The sequence below is a fragment of the Protopterus annectens genome, chromosome 9.part0 (assembly GCF_019279795.1).
Source record: "Protopterus annectens isolate FY-2018-M chromosome 9.part0, PAN1.0, whole genome shotgun sequence".
NCBI classification, from domain to species: Eukaryota; Metazoa; Chordata; order Ceratodontiformes; family Protopteridae; genus Protopterus; species Protopterus annectens.
Genome location: NC_056743.1, coordinates 964,727,697 through 964,739,697, shown reverse-complemented (window position 1 = coordinate 964,739,697; position 12,001 = coordinate 964,727,697). Strand labels below are relative to the sequence as shown.

The 12,001-nt window shown below is 44.4% G+C and overlaps 1 protein-coding gene across 1 annotated transcript in view; it reads right to left on the bottom strand.

Annotated features, from left to right (window-relative positions):
• LOC122811693 (F-box/LRR-repeat protein 2-like) overlaps nucleotides 1-12,001 on the bottom strand; it is a 1,608,203-nt gene that overhangs the window by 709,158 nt on the left and 887,044 nt on the right. Inside the window, exon 4 of the mRNA XM_044083707.1 lies at nucleotides 3,223-3,377. The gene's annotated coding sequence lies outside the window, so the exon portion shown is untranslated. The remainder of the gene's footprint in view (nucleotides 1-3,222; nucleotides 3,378-12,001) is intronic.

Sequence of the window (12,001 nt, the reverse complement as noted above, 5' to 3'; positions counted from 1 at the left end):
ATTGACTTTTCTAAATACCAACTCTCCAACATGATTGCTATGGATGAAACTGCAGTGTTTATGGGCCATTGATCTCAAACAACAATTGATCAGAGGGGTGCCTTGTCAATCTACATTCCCTCCACTGGTTACGAGAGTGCACGTGTTACCTGTATTTTGGCAATTTGTCTAGATGGAAAGAAAATCCCACCTCTAATCATTAGTAAGGGCAAGAAAGATAAGACTGAACGTGTTTCAGGCATTTAATTCTTGAAACCGAAAAAGCCTGGTGCACACAAGCATTTATAAGGAAGTGGGTCGATGTAATGCTGCCACTTGTTTTGCGAGGTGGCGAAAGAGGTTTGCTAGTTTGGGATTCAGCCAGCACTCACAGCGCTAAAGAAATGAAGAAATTCCTAGCACAGAGGACAATAGATCAAATAATGATATTGCAATAAACAAGCCATTCAAGGACCACTTGTGCATGGAACTCAATGACTACATTGAAAATAGAATGGAGAGAAATCAGCACTGAAACTTTGTGAAGCCTAGCCTGCAAGAGGTCATGACTTGAGTGAAAAATGCATGGGATAAAATCACTGACAGCTGTGTTGCCAATGCACTACAAGCAGGCTACTTGGACAAGCAGTGCTTATTTAAGGCGAGCTCTATTGCTAGGCATGACAGATTGGGGCCAATGGTGCTACAGGAAATGGAGTCGCAAGAAATTCAGGCCAAAATTCTGGGGTTGGACACTTATGATAATGTTCCAGAAGAAGATGACATGACTGTATTTGAATAACTGTGAAAGCCAAGGTGCAGATATTCTGGAGTTGAAATGTTTGTTGCACTGTTTATGTAGAATTCTCACACAACTGTCAACCCGTTATTAGAACTGTTGTCCAATAATAGAAAAGTACATGAATAAACGTTGATTTTTGTACATGAAGAAATGTCGATTTGTGTTCGTTAATAAATGCCAATTTTTGTACATGAATAAATTAACAAAAGGTAGATTGTTGTATGGTGTGAGTAAAGAAGGCATCCCCTGATAATAAGCTCTAATGTGCATTTCGTCAGGAAAAAGAATATAAGACCCGGTCTTATTTTTGGGGAAATACGGTATATGGGACATATCCTGCCAAGGATCAGATTTCTGGCCTGCTTTCAAACCTTCAGGACACCATCCACAGACCTATATATATTCAATGGAGCTCAACTGTGAGTTATTATAAAAGTAGACAAACAGACACCAAAATCCCAGAAACAATGATGCTTCAACAAATCTGATGGATCTGTGACAAGGGCAAAAGCACTCATCTCTTGTTTTAACTTAATAAACCCTAGCTTAAACAAGCAATTCCAGTTTGAATCTTGTTTTCTTATTTTTAATAAGATTGCAAATTGCTGTTTGACATGGATTGTACATAAAACCTGTGAAAATGGCCTATTTTAGAAAGTGGTATGCCAACATCAAGAGCAGTCATTCCTGTGCAACTAGTTTTCCCTGTCTGTGTATGTATATATATATATATATATATATATATATATATATAGAGAGAGAGAGAGATACAGACACACACACACACACACAGACACATATATATGAGCTTAAAATAAAATAAATGAAACTCCCTAATGTTGACATCTGGATTGTCGACATACTTTTGGTTGACAAAACAGTTGGTCAAAAGGCATATGAGATCAACAATCGCAGGAACGGTGCAATATCAAAGTTAGTATACATATATACATATATATATATATATATATATATATATATATATATATATATATATATATATATATGTGTGTGTGTGTGTATAAGGCTTGCCCCCAACAAAAAAGATGTTTAACGTCTGCATGTACTGAGGTACGTATGAAGTATGTGTGGTGTATTGTTGATGTGCTGTTTGTTGATTTTAGGTAACAGCAATAGAGACATCAACAGTTGGGAGTTTCAGTCATTTAAAGTATATACATATGTATGTGGGCGTATTTGTGTGTCTGTGTGTAAGCACGTGTAGTAGATAGATAAAATAATAGATCAAATAGACAGATAGATAGCTAGCTAGATAAAAACAGATTTTCACATTTTAGAAACAATGACCAGCAGAAATTTATTGCAGAATAAATTCAGCTACAGAAAGAAAGAAAAATATATGTCTATAAGTCACTGGAGGCAGATTTTTTTTGTATAAAACAAACATCTGTTATGCAGATCAGAAAACAACAGAAATTACAGTTCACTTGACTTTTAATAAACAAAGAAAACAGTACCTTGTTTATCTTCACCATAAAGTCCAACTCATGCAAACCCTCCTGCAAGACAGTTCAGTGAACCACAAAATAAATCTTCACCTGAGTTTAGTCTCAGGCTACATCCACAAGAAGTCCCAGTTGGACTACTGAACTATACAGTTTTTGAGTTTTGGGATAAAGCCCATACTCTGAGCCCCCAATTAAATAAATAACTTCACAATTTGCTGCTTCGTGAACACCTCTTTTTATATGTTGCAGTATTGGCAATTCAGTTATCATTTACTAGCTAATATATTCAATTACCCTTCTAACATAGTGTGGAAATTTTTCACAGACACACGCATGTATACACACACCACATACGAGCGCACATGCTTGCGATATATATAGGGTCTATATTGTTACATATAAACTCACTTAGCCTAAGCTCAATACATCTAAAAAACATTTAATCTAAAACACAGAACACAGAAAATACATAGACAAAGGAAAACAAATAAAACAGTGTTTTTACAGGGGAAAGGTTCCCATGCTAATTATATGTTCCAACTCTAAGAACTCACAACAGTAGGGAAAACAGCAAAGTCCTATAGTCTACTGAGTGAGACCTCACAAAGAACACTCACATTTCAGCATACCTTTAGCTCTGTGAGTCTAACCCAACATTCACATACATTAACATCACAAAACTAAATGTGCATGGTCAAAAATATATTACTCTATGAAATAAGCATTGGTGTAATGTTTAAAATCAAAAATGACACCAAATGCATAGACCAAATGCTTGGCACTCTGTATGTGTATGTGTGTGTGTATATATATATATATATATATGTAGAGAGAGAGAGAAAGAGATACTTATATATTTAAGTGTGTGTGTGTGTGTGTGTGTGTGTGTGTGTGTGTGTGTGTGTGTGTGTGTGTGTGTCTGTGTGTGCATGCGCTGTGTTTCAATGACTAAAAGGTTTCAAAAATGGTTACCTGTCAGAAGTTTCCACCAAGGGAAGGATGCCATTGTCACTAGCTCCTGTCCAGCTGATGTCCACAGATGTCAAGTGATTGCAAAAAGCACTTGCATGTTGTAGAACAATATCTCCTTTGAATATATGTCCAGTGCAGCTTGTTACATTTAATTCCTAGATGACAAAAATAAACAATGAGGTCACTATCTCCCCCATAATATGTAATTTTATAACACTAAAGGAAGAAGAGGATTATTTACTTAGGTCAGTAACTGAGAGTCCTTCTTTTGAAATCAACAACATTTCCACATTACTTGAAGGAATAACTTCCAAGAAGGATTTAAAGTTAAATTTGCCAATGACAGATCCCATATTAATGACTATACCCTCTCTTGTAAACATATATAATGTTAGACAAAAATAATGACAGTAACATGAGAGTCTTTTCCTTAGTGGTTAAACCAGACTGTGTATATGAAAGGCAGATTTAGGCTACTTGTATTATGGGCATTGTTTTGAGCAATGCACATTCATTCATCACCAAGTCAGCTAGCAAGTTCACAGGTTCAAAGATTAGTACTAGACTAACTGCTCTTGCAGGTCATTTTAAGCCAAGCCAATTAGCTCAAAATCTATATTTATGTATTACTGCAGTGATAATTACTAGATCAAAACAGATATTTTTTGGGGGAGACCCACGTGTTAGGATAAAGGATTTAGAAGTTCACTCAGCCCATTATAGGTTCATAATGAATAGAAGTTCCCAACCCTTAATAGGTTCATAGGCATGTTCATAGGTTCATAGGTAGATACTAGGCTATCGGCCCTGGAGCTTATATAAGCCTAGCCAAAAAGGTTCCCTGGCTTTCGGCACCCAAGAAAATTATTTTCCTGTGCCCCTGTCGAGCAGTGCCACAGAAGTGATCCCTGTGGTGAATTTTTTATTTCCCATCCAGTTGTCAAGATTTTTCTTAAAGAGGGCCAATGAGGAGCTTTGCTTAACATGAATGGGTAGTTTGTTCCAGTGTATGGGAAGTCTCTAGGACAGGAATCTATCCCTCCAGCATGTTCTGTTTATTGTGGTGACAAGGTTTAGGTCCCTGGAGTTTGTGGTTCGGTGAGAGTGGGATTTCTTTAAGTGTAGCATGTCTAACAGCTCTGGGTTTGACATAGTTTTGTATGTCAGGCAGAGATTGCCTCTTAGTAGGCGATATGCGACGGAGTACAGCTGGAGTTTATTGAGACGGTCTATGTATGGCATCTGTTTGAGGCTGGTAATCCTCTTAGTGAGGTACTTCTGTGGCCTTTCCAATTGTTGCAGGTGTCTTGTGAGATACATGCCAAATAGGGTATTGTACTTTATAATGGATCTGATGAGGGATGGGTAGAGAAGAACGATGACCTCCTTTTTTGTAGAGGACAACCCTTTTGTGATGAGGTGTGCCTCATAGAAGGATTTCCTGAATACTGTGGTGATGTGGTTATCAAAGGAGAACTACTGTTCACCTGTGTCCCGAGGTCTCTTATCACTTTTGGTGTTTAGTGAGTTACCGCCTATGTGGTAGTTCATGGGTACTGAGGTTTTCCCAAAGGGGATGACAGTGCACTTCTTGGCATTGAGCTTGATGCCATGACTTTGACAGCAAGCATCTGTCTCTGTGAGGCCCTTTTGTAGAATGTCTACATCATTAGGTGATTCTATTATGGCTCCCAGTTTGCAGTCATCTGTGAACCTTGTTAGCCAAAGACATTCTGTGATGGCCTGCACTTCAGAGAAGTAGATGCCAAACTGGAGAGGACCCAGGACCGAACCCTGTGGTACCCCACTCATCACTGATCTGAAGTTGCACTTGGAGCTGACTACTTTTACTGTGTGGGTTCTGTCAATGAGCCAGTTGGCCACCCATCTTGTAACATAGGGATTTATGCCCAGTTTAGTGAGTTTATCTATAATTCCAGAGTGGGGGGTGGTATCAAAAGCCTTGGCAAGGTCAAGATAGGCTGTGCACACTACCTTGCCCTCATCTATGGCTCTGGTGACTGCTTCAAAGAGGTCAATCATATTTAGTAGACATGCTCTACATTTTACAAACCCAAACTGTGTGGGGTCCAGGGTTTGGAGGTTACCTATGTCTTTGCTTATAAGGTCCAAGATGATATGTTCCATGGCCTTGCAGACCCGGCTCATCAGGCTAATGGGGTGGTAGTTTCCAGGGTCCGTGGTGGCACCCCCTTTGTGGAGTGGGATAACCATAGCTGTGCGCCATTCAGTAGGCACATAGCCTGAGGTGAGGCTATGATTGAACATGGTACTTAGGTGGGGTGTCAGTTCGTTTTGAAGTTCATGCAGTGCGCAATCTGGGATGTTGTCTCATCCCATGGATGCTATGTTCTTGGCTTTGGAGAGTGTGGTCTTTACTTTTTCATCCATGATTACAGGGGCTTTGCATTCTTCCGGTATTAAGATGGGCCTTTTGGAGGGTGAGAGTGGGGTAAAGTTAGCACTGAACCTATCTGCCAGGATGTTGGCAATATCGGTTGGTACTGTATATTTAGGGTCATTGTGCTGTAGCTCAGAGCAGATCTGAGTGTTGCCATTGAGATTCTTGACATAGCTGTAGAATGCTTTGTGGTTGTCTTTGGAATAAGTGATGATTTTATTTTCATGGCTGGCTTTGCAGGATTTTAAGAGGGATCTCAGCTTCTTGCTGAGGGTGACCAGAGAGTTCCTCCAATCTTGGGATTTTACTCTTTTTTGCAACAGCTTCTTCTTTCTGTTGTAGAGTTTGTTTATGGCACGGGACCACCAGATTGGCTTCCTTTTTATTTGGGAGGATAGCGTCTTGGTTCTGTTGGGGATGGCATGATCCATGCACTCGTGTATGTGCTTATACAGTGCATTTGTGTAGATTCAGCAGTCGTACCTCTATTTTCCATCTGCATGGGTGTCGTGAAGTTTGCCACTTCTGTCTTAAGAAATATGAAGTTGGTTTTGGAGTAGTTTTTAATGGTGGTTTCCTTAATGGGGGTGGGGGTGGGATATGGATGTTTAGGGTGATTACCTTGTGGTTGGATCTGACCAGCGAGGAATTGACCTCTGGCATGGAACACCAGTTACCCATATTGGTAATGACCAGGTCCAGGATATTGCTGCTCCTGGTGAGGGTGTGGACAAGCTGGTGCAAGGCATTGGAATTTATGAATTCCAGAAAACGTTGAGCAAATGAGTTGGCATATGAGTAGTTTTCCCAGTTGATGGTGGGGTAGTTGAAATTGCCCACAATTAAGGTATTGGGTTGTACCTTAATATTTTCCAGTATCTTAAGAAATGAAGAGTGAGAGTCATGGGGTATGGTGGGGGATCTGTAACAAGCTACAACCTGGACTGCAGTCTTGCCCAGTGTTAGTCACACTTGGATAAATTCAGTTGCATTATGTTGAGCGACTAGCCTGGAAGTGTGGATATCCTTAATGAATATGGACATGCCTCCACCTTTAGTGTTTTGTCCAGGTTAGGTGGCCGAAAGGTGTGGTATGAATTATAGCCTGGTAATGCAGGGGTGCTCTCTAGAGCTTTGAACCAGGTCACTGGAGGTACATCTCAGGTCATTCACACCAACATGGATAATGACAGAGTCATATTTGTACTTGTTGTGAAGTGACCTGAGTGCTTACATTATGTGGCAGATCCTGGCACCTGACAGGCAGCTGACAGTAACTTTCTCCTTGTTTAGCCTGGCGAGTGGGACATCAGTGTGCCTGACTATGGAGTCACCTATGACTAGTGTGTTGGGTACATTGTTTTGCCTTATGGGCTGAGGTTGAGTGGCACACTGATTTTGTGGGCTATGTGTCATTTTGCGTAGTGTTGGGGGGGAGGTTGTCTGCGTTTCAGCTTGGGAGGTCTCTGTTGCTTGGGCAGATTTTTATTGAGAGCCTTTGTGAATGTGGGTGTGTGCTTTGTGTCTCTATGTGTGAGTTTTGGTAGTGTGGGTTTTGAAGGACTGTGTTGCATGTGGTGTGGTGCAGGTGTTAACCTTCTCCTCTTGACTGTCTAGTCCAGTCTTGGCTGGAGGGAGCTTGGCTTCCAGTTTGGCTATATAAGTGCATCTCTCACAGGTTGTAGTGCTGGGTGGTAGGAGGCGAGGGTTGTCAATGTACATCAGGCAATTGCTATATTGCCCCAAGATGCCCATATTCATCAGGTGGACAGGAGAACTGGGAGCTGACCCATGGTTATGCCTGGATAGGTGCTTATTAATTTAAGTACTAAGAACTGTTTACCTCTTGACAAGTAAGGAAAGTCAAGTGAAGTAGTGATTTGTAGTTTATTTAGTGCTTACAATGAGTTATGAGCAAGTGCTGAGCACAAGGAAACAGTTTTGTCTTGAAATTAAAAAAATGGCTAGTTCTAGCTATAACTAGTTAGTTTTAGCACCAATCCCAAGAACAGAAACAGGCCACAGCCTTTTTGGTGATCTACAGTCTTGTCCCAGATGATACAAGGGTCTGCAGGCTTGTAGCCTTTTTCTGGTAGATGCCTTGAATAGCAACCAGACCAATTAGGTATGTTAAGCACAGACACTTACTCTCCAAACAGAGTCAGGAATCAATACACTCTGCTCTTACTTTCACCAGGATCAGAATATCAGCACAGATTCTAAACTGTCACATATAAAGCAGTTATTAAGCTTTCTGGTGATCAGCAGTCTCCAGGAAGTAATGTAACTGCACTCCTTCTCTCACCAGGAGAAAACTGAAGCACTAATCCCAAGATGACTACTGAGAGGCAGAATGTGGGCTCTCTAATAACTGGTGGTCTTGCAATAGATGCTTAAAGGTAAGATGAAAAAATGGTTTATCCTAAACACTGCAGTGTGCACTAGAGGAGTTAGATGTGAAAGTAGGTAACTTAAGTTTTACCTGTCTAAAAGTTAAGTTTTAGTGGAGAGTCACTCTTTTTAAAACAGCAAGATAGATAGAAAGGGGGTGGTCACTTTTGTATTCTGGTACTACGGAATACAGTAGGATGGCCAATAAATTTAAATAGTTGAAGAGGAGTGATTTCAGAAAATGATAATTTTGTGCTTACTCACACCAGCCAGTAAAAACAAAGAGGAAATGAGATATATGTTCAAATTAACATAAGGGGCAGGCAACTAGAAAGACAGTGGTGTTTAAGAACATAACAGAGAAAGTCTTAAATGAAACTCATGATCTGAAGTAGGATGTTCATTTGTCAGCAACCTGTGGGTTACGGATCTGATATCGGACCCGAGCCGGCAACTTGTTTCAAGCTAATGGATCTGAGCTCCTAGCTCCTCCCTTCACCCATAATCCCCTGCTAACCCTCCATGACCTCAGATCTAGTTTGCCGCGCTTGTGATGGCTGGATCCTTTTTGAGCTCTTCAGATAAGTGAGGAAAAAGTTACCTTTTTCTAAGTACTTTTTGTCAGGAATTTCTTTTTTAGTTTAAATTAATACTTTTAAAGTGTGTCTGAGTTAGGTTCCTTATTTTTTAATTAGTACCCTCCCTTCGCTGGTCGCTAGTGTGTGAGTGTTTGTTGCGTGTCTTTTGGGGCCTGTGTGTGTGTGTAGTTGTTTTCTTTTTTTAATTTAAAAAAAAAAAAAAAAAAAGGAATGGCTGAGGCCCCAAAAGCCATATTTTCTAAATATACCGAGTGTGGCCATAAGCTCTCCCCGGCTGATGGCCACACTCGGTGCGTTCGGTGCCTTGAGGTTGAACACCTCACCTCGGGCTGTACTATCTGTGCAGCGTTCAACCCCAGGGCACTGAAAGAATGTAGGTCGAAGCTGGTCCTGGCGGGACTTCTACCCCCGGATTCGGCTTTGGCCTCCACTACCTCTGCTGCTCCCGTGGCTCCACCACAGCCTGTAGTGGCTGCCACTCCTGCCCCCCTGCCTCCGACTGGGACTCAAACTCCCGCTAAAGTGTCGGAGGACAGGGAGGCCAGGAGGGAGAAATGGAGGGAGAAGCACCAGAAGCGGCGGGCCGAGACCTCCGTTTCAGCCCCGCCAGCTAAGCGGGCTTCTCCCTCCACTGCTTCTAGGTCTCCTCCTCCTCGGCTCTGATCCCCTTCTTTATCCCTGGGGCCCGAGGAGGAGGAGACCCGATCTCCATCGAGGTCATCGAGGCGGCATTCCAGGCCTGCCTTGGTGGCCTCCTCGAGATCTACCTTCAGTTTATCAGATGCAGACTTGGACCGGATGATGCGAAGGTTCATCCAGGCCCAGCTGCAGATGGGAGTGCTCTTGCCTCCCCCCCCCTCAGGGGGGGAGCTCGACACCTTTTTTCCACCCAATTGTTCCTTCTCCGACCCGCTACCCGGGTTTGGAGCGCTCGGAGCCGAGCAGCCTTGGAGCCGGAGGTGGGTCGGCGCCGACAGTACTTGGTACTTCGGATCCGACCCTGCCCTCGAGCCTGTCGGATCTGACCTCTCAGAGCCGTGGTCCGAGCTTTGGATCCGGGGGATTCAGTGTGCCTTCGGCTCCATCCAGGTCGGAGCACACTGGTCCCTCGGATCCGACGGTCTTGGCGCCGGCTCCGATCCCTTCATCGGATCCGAGTGGGAGCCGACTTTTGGATCCATTGGAGAGTGGCTCTCCCTCAGCATTCCATGTTGTGGAGAGGGCTCTGTTGAGAGCATCCGGACCCCTGGTCCTTGCATCGACTCCTCCCTGCACTCCCTCTCTGCTGGGCCAGGCTTCCATCACCCGGCCAAAGGGTCAGCCTGCTTCGATGTCACAGATAGTTCCATTGGAACAAGATGTTGCTGGCGAGGCCTCCTCGGACAGTCCCCCCGAGGAAGCTCCCCGCAAGCATAAGTGCAAAAGGAGGCACGTGGACTCTCCTGAGTCCTTAACCGAGGACACGGACTTGGAGGAAGGGGAAGGCTCCCCAAGATCGCCCCCTGAGGATGTCTCCTTTGGAGACATCATGGAGATTCTGAGAATCAGAGGTGGGTGGTCTGCCCCTAAGTCTTCCTCTGATGAGTCCGTGTTTCTGGAGGCATTCGAGGCAGGCCCATCTACCTCCTGGGTGTCCCCTCCAGCCGACCCCCTGGTGGACCTCATTACCACCAGGGCGTGGAAGGATCCAGACACCGTGGAGCCAATACCGAAGCGACCAGATAGGATTCTTAGTCCCCCCTCAGACAGGTCACATTGGAGTAAGGGCCCACCTGTAGATGCCATGTTGACAGCGGCAGCCACGAAGAGGGAATTGGCTCAGGAGAGTCCCTCAGCCCATCCACCGAGCAAAGAGTCCCGTTTGATGGATCGCTTAGGGAAGTGAGTCTTTAGTTCAGCGACCTTCTCAGTAAGGTCTCTGAACTATATGGCACATGTCATCAGGCTGCAGCGGGATCTTATCAAAGAATACACTGCATCCCCCCCTGAGTCCATGTCGGAGGAGGATAAACAATTGTACTCCACCCGAATGGCCACTCTGAGATCTATTTCAAACACCTCTATGCGGCTGTTGTCCCACGCCACAGAGGGAGCCACTAGGGCTAGCGGAGCAGGCCTAGTCATGAGACATCAGGCCTGGCTCCGTCATTGCGACTTTACGGAGCCCTTTAAAGCGTCCTTCACGAATGCCCCCTTTGATGGTTCTGCCCTATTTGGCAAAACAGTTCACGAGACACTTGTCCAGAGTGAGAAGGACGGGAAGACGTTGTCTGCCGTCGGAGTCCGCTTCTCTGCTCCCCAGCGGTCCTTTTCAAGGAACCAAAAGGGTCAGAAGAAGATGTGGTTCCGGAAATCACAACATTCCCAACCAGCTCCAGACAACCAGTCCTACCATGGCAGAGGTGGACAGAGAGGACGTCGCCCCAGGGGCAGAGGGGCTCTGAGAAACTTTGGGTCCAGAGAACCTTTTTCTGAGTGGCCCGCGCAGCAGCCCTGAGGGGTTGCCCAGCTGCTCCACTCTGGAGGCAGTCAGAGGGCGTTTTTTGAAACATCTAGTGGCATGGGAGTCCATCACAACAGAGCGCTGGGCACTTCACATCATATCCAGAGGGTACAAAATACCAATACTTCATGTCCCCCAATCCAAGAACCTCCCCGATGTACCACCCAATCAGAGGGAGGCCGCAGCCGCAGAAATACAGCAGCTGTTAAGAAAAAGAGCCATCCAGCCCGTCCCCCAAGACCAGCTTGGATTAGGGTTCTACTCCAGGTTCTTTTTGGTGCCAAAAAAGACAGGGATCTGAGACCCATCCTAGACCTTTCCCGCTTGAACCTGTCAGTAACCAAGGAAAAATTCCGAATGGTCACTCTTCAATCTATCCTCCCCCTTTTGAGGGAGAACGATTGGATGTGCTCTATACACCTCAAGGATGCGTATTACCATATCTTAATGGACAAATGATCCAGGAGGTTCCTTCGCTTCCAGCTGGGAGCCAGTCACTACCAGTTCAGGGTCCTTCCCTTTGGCCTCACCACAGCCCCCAGGGTGTTCACCAAAGTGTTAGCAGTGATTGCGGCCCACCTGAGACTCCAGGGAATTCAGGTCTTCCCGTACCTGGACGACTGGCTCCTGACCGCACCAACAAGGCATCTACTTTGCTCGGCCAGAGACTTCTTTCTTCATCTAGCCCCACAACTAGGCATTACTATCAATGTCGGCAAATCTCTACTGGCTCCAACACAGATCATAGAATTCATAGGTGCCAAAATAGACACCAGAGATTTGCGAGCCTTCCTAACTGCCGAGAGAATCAGAAACCTACAACTTCATGTGCGGGCTATCCTTCATTCAGAGGCTTCACCAGCG